This window comes from Equus przewalskii, chromosome 4 (assembly GCF_037783145.1).
Source record: "Equus przewalskii isolate Varuska chromosome 4, EquPr2, whole genome shotgun sequence".
In the NCBI taxonomy this organism is placed as follows: Eukaryota; Metazoa; Chordata; class Mammalia; order Perissodactyla; family Equidae; genus Equus; species Equus przewalskii.
In genome coordinates this window covers 40,384,523-40,397,277 of record NC_091834.1, presented here as the reverse complement: position 1 = coordinate 40,397,277, position 12,755 = coordinate 40,384,523, and the positions used below count along the sequence as shown (strand labels likewise).

General features: G+C 36.9%; 1 protein-coding gene across 2 annotated transcripts in view; it reads right to left on the bottom strand.

Moving 5' to 3' along the window:
* Window positions 1-12,755, bottom strand: part of SDHAF3 (succinate dehydrogenase complex assembly factor 3) — a 69,274-nt gene that overhangs the window by 55,353 nt on the left and 1,166 nt on the right. The gene's annotated exons all lie outside the window — the stretch shown is intronic.

The following is a 12,755-nucleotide window of genomic DNA, read 5'->3' as shown; positions in this document are numbered from 1 at the left end:
CAGAGCAGGGAAACACCACAATATGCCTCTCTGAGGTGTATATGCCCTCATCATATTTAATTACAAAGTCAGAATATGATCATATTGCAATTTCTAAAAGTGTCCTAGAAATTTTAAGTGACCTACATGAAGTAACCAAGGGTGTTATGGGCACCCTGAAACTATGTCAAAGTTGTACGTATTTCCAAACATTTTAAAATAAGTTTTTCTCACTTTGCATCTTGCTCTTGGCCTTGTAAAGGCATTTAAAGATGTTTATGGCATTTTTTTAAGTGGTGTAAACTATGGTTATTGGCTGCAAATCCTGAGTTATCAATTGTACATATCTATAGCTTACAAAATGAATAAGTAACATAAACAAACTTTGAGGCCCATGCTGGGAAGTGGAAGGCAGTGAACAAGATGCCTTTTGGAGGGGGGGGTCATAGTTCAGGGTACGTGCTGTGAGCTGGACCCACTGATGCTGCAAGCTGATGTTGCCGTAATTGTTTTATGTATCTGTATATATGTATTTGCCATGCTATCTGTTGCCATTCTTAGTTTGGAAGTGGGAAGACATTCCTATGAGAAGTGTATGGATTTTTTTATTCAATGAGATAGTTGTTAAACAAACTGTAGATTTCTTCATTTTCAGCAAAGAGTCACTGCATCAAAGGCCAGAAACCTTTGCTACTTAAACATACAATATGCAACATTCTGCTATTTTTTTGTAGATTTATAATGAAATTTTTTTGAAGACAAATGAATCATTTACATATATACACACACATATATATATTTAAAATCTATTCAAATAATAAATACTTTAGTGTTTGAGAGTTTAGATATCAAAATGTAATTTATTTTAGAAATGTCTCAAGTTCTAGTGATTTAGGAGCAGACAAGAGCAAAAAACTTGCAAATAAGATAAATATGATCCTCCCGTGGGAATTAAGCTAATTAAATCAACACACAATGGGAAGTAGTGAATTCTCTCAAGCCCAGAAGACAAATTAGGTAGCTTAATCTAATAAACACAATAATAACAATAACACTTTGACAGAAAGAAGGTGCTTAAAATAAAAATAAAGTATTAAGAGGGGACAAACTTGCTAACGTGTTCAGCACTGTGGAGGAAAAAAGAGCAGTGAAGCAGTAGGCCCTATGATGTTTTCTACTGTAAACTAAACGGATGTTTTCTACTGAAGACACAGTGAAGCCTGATGAAAAATCTCTCCTGCCTACCCACTTCCCATTATTTTTTTTTTTTTTAAGATTTTATTTTTTCCTTTTTCTCCCCAAAGCCCCCTGGTACATTGTTGTGTATTCTTCGTTGTGGGTCCTTCTAGTTGTGGCATATGGGACGCTGCCTCAGCGTGGTTTGACGAGCAGTGCCATGTTCATGCCCAGGATTCGAACCAACGAAACACTGGGCCGCCTGCAGTGGAGCGCACGAACTTAACCACTCAGCCACGGGGCCAGCCCCGACAATTCCTATTATTTTAATTCCATGTTTACTAGGCAACCTTCTGAACACGAATTCAGTCTCCCAGAAAGCTTAATAGACATCCACGATCCCTTACTTGCAATTCTGAAGTCAAAGAAGTTTCCAAAAACAAAAGCTCTTTCAGAACTTATCTGGCAGCAAACACTGACCAAAAATGACATGAACCTTTATTTACACGACGAAATATGAATATTTTACTGCAGAAATATTAATGTATTTGACTACAGGCTACCACCTCAGATCCAACTAGGGCGTTTCTTAAAATCCAAACTCCTTACTACCTTTCTAAAATCTAAAAACTTCTTGGATCAGCCAGGTGGTATAGTGGTTAAGTTCGTGCACTCCAATTCAGCAGCCTGGGATCCGCAGGTTCAGATACCAGGCACGGACCTATACACCACTTATCAAGCCATGCTGTGGCAGGCATGCCACATATAAAATAGAGGAAGATGGGCACAGACGTTAGCTCAGTGTTAATGCCTCTCATCAAAAAAAAAAAGAGAGAGAGAGAGAGAGAAAATAAATAAAATAAAAATCTAAAAAATTCTGAATTCTGAGACACATCTGAAAGAGGGTTCCCTGGATCTAAATGTAAATATTCTGACTCCCAGAAAAGGAGAGCCCTCTTAACCAGCTGCCACTCCCCCAAACCACAGAAATGAGTAAATCAGCATTCTAGTTCATACTACAATATTATATAAATTTAGTTAGTGTGAGTCTGATGACATTATCTGATTGTCTCTGGGTATATTGGTAAAATCCAATTCAAGACCTGTAAGATCAATTAACCAGGACTTATAATCACAATCGTGGGTGGCACATACCTACCTTGAATCTCTTTCTTAAACCTACTGGTTTCCAAGCCACTAAGTGAGCCTGTTTACCAGCCCTCCATCCTCTGTGACTGAGCTGCCAGAAGACAAACCAACAGTTAACCAATCTTCTCTCCCAATCCTACCTCCCTGTCAGCCTTCATAGAACCTTCTACAATACTTTGAAAAAGAAAAGGTGAAAAATTAGAAGACAATAGATTTTTAACAGTTATGAAGTAGCAACTTAATTCTGATCAAATTAAGTTATTGGAGAATCAATGAATATCTACCCATGATCTCTAAGAAATTAAACGAGAAGATTCTTCATGTTGTTTACCAGATAGATGGCCCTGATGATTCTTTTCTGATCTCAGTTTAGAGCACTAAACATTCTAAATATGTCTACTAGTGGTTAGGTAAAAAAAAAAAAGAGTAACTAAATAAAATTTAATTTTGAATCTACACATTTTTTAAGCATTGCTTTATAGTTTTCAGTGTACAGGTTTGTACATCCTTTGAATTATCCCTAAGTATTTCACATTGTTTGATGGTAAGTGGTATTTTAAAATTTCAATTTCCAAGTTTTCATTGCTAGTATATAAAAATACAGTTAATTTCCGTATATTGATCATGTATCATACAACCTTGCTAAACCGACTTAATAATTTTAGTAGATTTTTTGTAGATTCCATCAGATTTTCTACATAGATAATCATATCACCTGTGAATAGAGACAGTTTTATTTCTTTCTTTCCAATCTGGATGCCTTTTATTTCTTCTCGTCTTATTTCAGTGGCCACTCATAATGTTGAGTAGAAGTCTACACATTTAGATTTTTTTTCATTTCATTTACAAAACTCAGTAAGAAGTCATATAAAACATATGACTGACATTATTTACCAAACATGAAGAAGTCTAAGTTTAAACTAAAAAATTTAAAGGGCAAAAGTAGGAAATATATTTATAAGGTGCTGGTGTTTGACTTGTTGAATGTGTTTGCCTCCAGTGCTTTGTGACACAAGACTGGTAACAAAAATACTGAGTATATCCAACTGCATTTTTAAAAATAACACTTATTGGCTTTCTTATAATCACTAAAGTAACACATGGTCTTTGCAGAGAATCTGGAAAATCTGAGGTACAAGAAAGGAAATTACAATTACCCTTAATCATATCATCCAAAGATAAAAACTGTCTACGTTTAATCGGATCGTGAGCAATTTTCCATGTCACAATTCTTCTGAAACATCATTTCTAACAGCTGCATATTAACCCACCCATCATATGGCTACGTTATAATTTCATTCTTCTTCCACATTGGACATCTACACTGCTTTAAATTTTTCACAATAACCATATACATGCAGCACAGCAAGTAACATCTTTGTATATAAATCACAGAATGACCTCGTATTAGGGTCCCTTTTGGCCAATCTTCTATTAAAGCTGTTAGTGTTTTCCCTACCCAAGCTAAATAAGCTCTTTTTATATTAATGATATCAATCATATATCATATTAATCCCAAAGATATTCCATTTGCCTTTTAACTATTCTTTTAATTCAGGAGTTATTAAGTTTATGTTAATTGTAACCGGATTACAAAAACAAATATAATGTACTGTATTTTTATTACCCATTCTATTACTATAGCGACACATAACCCTAAAACTAACAGAAAAGATTAAAGAGGAAAATCAGTGTTGCCAATGAAAAGCGTAAAGTAGGTTAAGCCATTTGATACAGTTTTAACTTATTTCCTAATATAATCATATCTTAAGGGTAAAAGAGAACTTTTTGGTCCATTCCTAATTTCAAGGGTAAAACATTATTTCCTCTACTGAGACAACTGAGAGCCAAAGAAACCTTCCGAAAATTACACAGAAAACAAGTGCCGGACTGATAGAACAGTTTACCAGTTACATTGCAGCAAGTTCCATTCTCATTTCATTAGTGAAAACAATGTTTGAGAGAAGTGTGTGGCAATTAGCATCTTGAGCTAATAAACATAACAGTAAATCACTACTTAAACAATACTTAAACATTTCTTTGTTATGCTCAGAATATAGAAGACAAAAAACATGATTAAGAAGCTTCCCTTTCCCTTAGGAGAAATATAAAAAAATGGAGGAAGAATCAAACAAAAAATAAACTGCAGCATGCAAACAAGCAAGATTCAAAGGAAAAAAAACCTATAATCATTTTACACTGCAAAAGTTTAATAGTTTTTTGGAAACATTCATTTCCAAAATCTTAACTAGACTTTCACGAGGTTAGAGCACAAGATTTTTGTCCTGTCTAGCTGTGAGACAAAACAAGTCATTTTACTTCTATAGGCTTTAGTTTCTTCATCTTTGAAATGAAAGAACTGAGGATTTCCAGGTCAAGACAGCAGACTAGAGAACTGATGGGAGCTTCTTTCTTATTTCCTCTCCCTTCCAAAACCCCACTGAACTGATAGTAAAGAAATTTTTTAAAGGAGTAATCCACAGTGACTAAGAAAATAAGAATGGAGCCATTAGCAGCCAAGAGATTTCAACAAATTCCTCAAGACAGAAGGCAGGCAGAGGAATATAACTAATCAAACAGTGTAGCTAGAGGAAGTCTCAGCTGAGAAGACAAAACAGAGAATACAGTTGAAGATAAAGCCAAACTGCCAGAACCAAGGGAACACAAACACCAGGTAGGTGAGGAAATCAGGAGTGAGGAGTAAGTCCAAGGGAGATACACTGAGACGCTGAAACCCTAAAAGCAATTTCCAGGCAACAGGCCTACCTCTATGCAGAGTTCTCAGTTTCTTATTGCTTTACTTGTAAATATGGATAGAAAACCAAAATTTGCAAGATATATGAAACATGCAAGACACCAAAATAAAGTGAAAAATGTCCCCAGAAGAGATAAATTAAGGAGTTGAAAAGAATATACTGCTCTTTATTATAAGCCCTCCTACACTAATTTTTTAATGACATGTGTACATTACTTTGATTTTTTTAAAAAGTTTAAACGTATTAACTAAAAACCATAAGAGTTTACTGAAGTAATCTGAAGCTCCTTTTCAGTCAATTCTAACAGTCTGTAAAATTTCAGACATTTGTTCTTATTAAGCAACCATAAAATATATTTATTTCATAAAATAGTAATTAAAACCAGTAAAATTAATAGTATGCATATACATATAATCCTTTATCTTCTTAAATTCTGTGCAAAAACTTACTTCAAAGTTTTAAGAGTCCACATTATGTATACACACACCCTACAGACACGTATGATCTGTTTCAGAACCACAACCACTAGTATATTAATATTACCATGCTATCACCACTTTAAATCTGTAAATTCAAATAAATTGTAAATCATTTAAATAAAAGGAACACACCTCTGTTTCAGTAACATAGTATAAAGTCAATAATATAGGTAATAGTGATCAAATTATGATTTTTTAAAAACACCTTTAGTTACTTTATAAAATAAGCATTGTTGCAACACAGTTCATGACACCAATAAAAGTTAAATATTCCGGGGCCAGCCCAGTGGCATAGTGATTAAGTTTGCGTGCTCCACTTCTGTGGCCTGGGGTTTGCAGGTTCGGATCCTGGGCACAGACCTAGACACCACTCATCAAGCCATGCTGTGGCAACATCCCACATACAAAATGGAGGAAGACTGGCAAAAATGTTAGCTCAGTGACAATCTTCCTCAAGCAAAAAGAGGAAGATTGGCAACAAATGTGAACTCAGGGCCAATCTTCCTCACAAAAAAACAAAAAAATTAAATATTCCTAAATAGAAACAGTATCTTAAAAGCTTCACTAAAAATCCAAATACTTCAGAAGTAGGCAAAAAAAACATTTTATGTTTCAAAGGTACACTGTTTCATATCCTCTCCTTTATCCCTTTTCAACCATTAGTTAAGGACCACAATATGGCAAAATTTTTTTAAAAGGTAATTAATGTAGAAAACATACATGTGTGGCACAACACCATTCAACCACTCAATAAACCATCACAAAAACACTACATTGAGTAACATGCAGAATCAACAGTACAACTGAGAGGTTCCTAAATGACTCCCTCGTAATTGGTAGACGTATCCCCCACACGTACAATTCATTCACTGAACAGAGGTCATTCATTCCTCTTCTCCCGCAAGCTAAAATACAAACTACAAGTCAGGATGTTGAAAAGCAACAAAATGAGGTCCCCAAATTAGGCAAGAGAGGCATACAATTATAAAAACTGCAAAATACCCATCCAACCCTAATTACACTAAGTTAAGGAAACTCTAAATATAGGTGACATGCAACTTAATCATACATTTTTTATCTGATGATCCACTTCAGTCATAAATAAGAAAAAGATATCCCATGTGAGTTACAAATGGATGGTTACATGAAATCTGAAGCACTTACTCCTCTCCAAAACAAATACAACAAAATAAAACAAAAAAGCAAATGTTATACTATGATAGCTAGACTATCATACAAATCTAAAGAATTAAACATAATCAAGAAGGAAAAAAGAATGTTCCTTTGCAGAAGTAGCTAGGGACAACTAAACACAGAAGAACAGAACAGAACAGTTCCAGCACTACATTACTACCTTCATTCTCTTAACGCCTAAACGTTAGTGCTCCACCTTGACCACCTTCCCCTGATACACCCACTTTCATCCACACCTTTGGACCATCAACTACAGATAATGAATTCCAAATCTCTATCTCCAGCCACAACCTGCCTCCTGAGTATCAGATCAATATACATCTCAGAACATCTCGACTGTCGCACTAGAATTTTTAACACAAAATGTACCACCTGCTCCTCCTATATACCTATTCTGGTTATTGGTATCATGTTCCAAAATCTGAAAGTTATTCATTCTCCGGTCACTAATCCTGTATCAGTCACCAAGTCAACTCCTATTCTACCTTAAAAAGGATAACATATAAATCCATACTCGACATTCTCAATACCTCTGTCTCAGTTCGGGCGTCTATATATTTTGGATTTATGTATCTCTCCTAACAGTTCTCCCTATCTTCAATCTGGTTCATTCTTCAATCATTCCTTTATATTGCTGCTAAAGAGATGTTTCTTGAATATAATTTGAATAATTTCCACCACTGCTTAAAATCTTTCAATGATTCAAAATAAAAATCTAAAACCCTTATCAGAATATCCTGTCTCTTGCCACCTCTTTAGCTTTCTCTCTTCCTAATCTCTCATAGAAGACACTAAAATCCAAACACATCACTGCAGATCCTGGAAAAAGGCATACTATTTCTTGCCTCAATACCTCTGCATATGTTATTCCCTGTTTCTAGAAAGTCTTTTTCTTGATGTGGTAACCTTGACTTGCTCAAGACTCAGCTCAGACACTATATGTAGCCTTCAACTTTCTCCATTCCCTCCTTGCTCCCATAGCATTTAAGATACCCATTCAGACCATAACTGTCTAACATACTTTACTAAACTTTGGACACTGTGAAAGTAAAATACATTTATTATTCACCTTTGTCTCCCACAATGCCTAGCACTTTTTCCTGGCAATAATAAGTGATCAATAACTATTTAAGCCTTTCTGCTTTTTCCAGAAACAGAACTTCCACTATGAACCTTCACCAACAGACCCAGAGCAAAGCTGTTACCTAAGAAAAACAACAGAAACCAGGCAAGAAAGCAACAGACATAAACAAACGGGGCAGAAAAGGGAAACTCTTCAAAGTGGCTCCTAAGAGCTGTTTTTCACTTTTTGTCTCACATTCTATCACAAACATGTTTTACTGTTATTTACTCTTCAGTGCGCTTTCTGATTTCCCATAAAATAAGTGGTAAGAAGTTCTCTTCACAAGTGGGTAGGTTCAGGGAGAAAAATGGAAAGCATTACTTAAACCAGCCATTCTTCAAAACTGAGCAGAGGTAGAACTTTAAAAAAATGCCATAAGACTTTTTTTTTTTTTTTTTTAAAGATTGGCACCTGAGCTAACAACTGTTGCCAATCTTTTTTTTTTTTTTTTCCTGCTTTATCTCCCCAAATCCCCCCTGGTACATAGTTGTATATCTTAGCTGCAGGTCCTTCTAGTTGTGGCATGTGGGACGCCGCCTCAATGTGGCCTGACAAGGGGTGCCATGTCCGCGCCCAAGATATGAACCAGCGAAACCCTGGACCACCTCAGCAGAGCGCGCGAACTTAACCACTCGGCCATGGCGCCCGCCCCCTAAGTAAGACTCTTGATCTACGCAGCCCCACTTCCACTTCTCATAGTTGCCTTTCTTATAAAAGACTCAGGAGTAAGATTATGATGGTTATTTTACCAACCAGTTTTCAAACATTCTCCCTAACAAATTCCCAACATCTCTTTCTGAACTTACGTTTTTTTCTCACATGATAAGGAATTATATCAATTCACTATTTACTCTGTGAATACGTATTTACATTTTTATCCTTAAGATAAAATGAAATACTTTCCTCTTCCCTTCCTCCAAATAGTCCTTGAACAGAAATTTCCCAGCTGAATTCCCTCTCATATTTGCCACGGTTTTCCGTGATCACAAATGAAGGGCATAGAGAACTCTCCTCCTGATACTCAGGCCTTTAACATTCCTGATCCTTCCCCTTTCTTTTCTCCAGTGGTACCCATACCCAACTTTGCCCTTTAAAGTAAAACAAATTCAGAATCCATTCAAGTTCATAAATAATTTTAGAAGTGAGAGAATCCCAGAGACCAAACCCCACATAGCACAGAAAGTCCACAATCGTGTTACTCTCAGTTAGCTTGATATAAACATAAGCATCAAGCTAGTAATACTCACATAACATGTGCCAACTCTGTAATCATCATTAACCAAAAAACAATAGAAATCCACGTGTAAAAGACGACATCAATGGAGTCATATTAAAATAGAGCCAGAGCAGCCATTTCAGAGGAATTGCCTTACATGTCTTGTTTTCTTTATCTTTCAAACTGAACCACACCACCAACATTCCAAGGAGTTAGTAAGGACAAGAATATCCTATTTGTAAGGAGTGATAAAACTGGACTTTGCTGATGATGGAACTGCTAACCAATCAGTGAACAAGTCTGGCCTTTTGCCTGATGACTGAATCTCAAGCCAATCTATGAAGTACAAACCTAGCCTTACCTCATCGAGCACCAATGAACTCTTCTTTAACACAACGCACCTCACACTCCCTTTTTCCCATAAAAGCCCTAAGCCCCTCTCCTGTAATCGGAGCACACTTGGGTTTCTGCCTGAATCTGTGTCTCCCGAATTGCAATTCTGATTGCCCAAATAAATATCTGCTGCTTAAATTATAGTAGTTTTTCCATGATCGACACATGCCATAACTAGGTGCATCAAGTATAACATAAACAGGGGCCGGTCCCATGGCTGAGTGGTTAAGTTCATGCGCTCTGCTTCAGCGGCCTGGGGTCCGTGGGTTCTGATCCTGGGCATGGACCTACACACTGCTCATCAAGCCATGCTGTGGTGGCATCCCACATAGGAGAGCTAGAAAAAAGAGCTAGAAAAAAAAAAGGAAGATTGGCAATAGATGTCAGCTCAGGGCCAATCATACAAAAAGAAAGTATAACATAATCATAAATTATGTAACATGGGGCAAAAAAAAAGACTTAGAAGGCTGAAGGATATCACTCTCTGGGATCACTGCCCTAGACAAGTTTTCCTCCCCTCCAAGTCATTAGAATATTCTCTAGCCTTCATCCTTTTCAGTTGGTAGAATCCGCCCCACCCCTTCTAACTCCCAGGCTTAAAGTGAACTGCTTTGCAACTGTAAGAATTATTATTTTATCCAAATAGTTAGATCACTAGCTTTAAACTTACCTTTACCCAGCTGCTAACTCATTAACTACAGGGCCCTAGTGATACCAGCTCAACACAAGACTGACATAAGGGAAGCCATACTGTAGAAAGGAAACCATACTGTAACTGTGAATGGCCTCTGATCAACTAACCCAGGTAGATATGCACCCTCCAGGAGACATACATGCTCTGTAGATTTTATGGCCCCTGCTTATATATGTACCTCCCAGCTGCAATAAGATGATAATTTTGTTCTTTCCTAGTTCCCTAGGAATGTGATGGCTCCCAGACAGAGATTCTATTCTGATACCCATGACAAGTGCAAGATCTGGTGTGGCAACTCCCAATCTGTAACACCAGAGGGTCAACATTCCTAACCCCTCCCCTATAACCCACTGACCTATAAAACTGCTTCAAGATTCTGTGCCCTGCTTAAGATGGTTCTTTAGGATGTTAGTCCCCCATCTTCTGATTTGCTAGCTTATCACTTAATAAACACCCTTTCTCTCTGCCACCATCTTGCCTTTTGACGAATGGCTTTTGTCTGGTGGCGAGCAGATAGTGCCCTCTGCACAGTAACACTAGCCCCATGGAACACACTTTTCTACATTCCAAAAGATGCTAGATCAGTAATGGGGAAGAAAGGACAACACTTCCCTACAGAAATACTCCAACTAATAAATTTAGAAGGGATGAGGGAAATAGAAAATCACCTAAATTAGAACACAATGGCAAGATCCATCAATGAATGCTAAATGAGCTGGCAAAGTTTAAGGAGAAAGGGGATGCTTGTATAGCCGAGCATCTCCCTCAAAATATGTATTCATTTCAAAAGGGAAAACAGTAACTTTACAATGGAGAAACCTGGCAGATATCACCTTAACCAAGTGATCACAGTTAACATCACCAGTAATAATGAGTCATGTTGATATCACGTGCCCTCTGACATGATGTGTTTAGAGGGGCACATCACCCTTGTGGTGTACTTCCCTATAATGCATAACACCAATCTAATCATGAGAAAACATAGACCCAAATTGAGAGAGATTCTACAAAATAACTGACCTTTTAAAAAAGTGTCAAGGACATGAAAGATAAAATATTGAGGAACTGTCATAGACTAGAGGAAATTAAGCAGACAGGATGACTAAATACAACATGGGATCCTGGATTAGAATAACATTAGTGAAAATACTGGCAAAATGCAAATATAGCCTGTAGTTAATAGTAGTGTAGCAACGTCAATTTCTTAGTTTTAATTACACCATGGTTTTATAAAACGTTAGCACAGGAGAAGCTAGGTGTAGGATGTATGGGAACTCTGTAGTGTCTTTGTAACTCTTCTGTAAGTCTAAAATTATTTCAAGGGTTAAAAAAAAAAAAAAAAAGGCTGAATTCCTGATACCAAGCCACCTAGGTCAATCAACACACTTTTTATTTACCCAGGTTTTTTTATGCCACTGTCTGTCCTCCAGTCTATTATCAATTTATTCTGAGTTCTGACTCTCTCCCTAAAAGCGTCCCAAGTTCTTATACTTTAAGACCTCTCAAAGTGCCCTTATTTCTTCCCAACACAAAGCTAGACTTTCCTTCCCATCCTGCCACAAAATGACCTAAGTGATATTAAAAGATATCATATCACTTAACAAACACCTTAATATTTTAGTTTCCTTCCAACTAACAAAGTGCTTTGAAATATATTTACATACACTAATTAGAGATTCGTATTGTAAATACCGTTACTATACCTGAACTTGAACCCAGTTCTTCTGGCCCTAAGACCAAGTTACTATATTCAACGAAAGCAGTCTGCATTTTAAAAGATTCAACTTCCCTGGCTGCAGGCAGGCCAAATACATCTAAAACACACGATTTTTAAGAAAGTTCTAAATTTCACCAGTCCTAAATGTTCCTCCTGCAATCTTCAATGATTTTACTATCAAGAACTCTCGGATTCAGTGAAAAAGCTCTATATTCACCCTAATCATAACCTTTATGATTTTTTTAAAAACAGATTTCAGTCATCTCTTTAGCCATCGACTTTTTAGGCTGAAAACTTGCCTACCTCTGTTCTTACCAACACTGCTTCATGCTTTCAAATACCTGAGATGTCGCTTTAATCTTCAGTTCCAATTAATTTCTTATTATTTGCAAAAAAGAACTAGGGGCAACCCTGCAGGGCCCTAGCCTCTCGACATACTCTGAATATCGTTTCCTTTCACTCAAAAAAAAGTCAAAAGGCTAATCTCTAACGCAGGTGTCTGCTTAAGATTTAGTGCAATGACGCAGAGCAATGTAACCAGGTACCGACACCTGAGACTCTGGAGAAACCAACTTTCACCTGCCTTCACTCTGACCAGCGTTTTTCTCCTTCACCGCTTGTCGTACCCCACACAGACTTATCTGATTTATCAGTCCACTGAGAACATTATTAAGACCCAACAAAAAGCACTGAAATTTTTTTTAAATAGTAATTATGGAAACAAGCCTCTAAGTTTGAAAACTAAGTAACGAGAAAATCATTAATTTATTAATAGGCGCTTGCTACGTGCAGGGCACTGGAGAAGTCAAAAAGCTGCTAGATGGTCAGCTCTTGGGGAACTGGACGGCGATTTACTCAACTCTGTAAGCTCGCATCCTC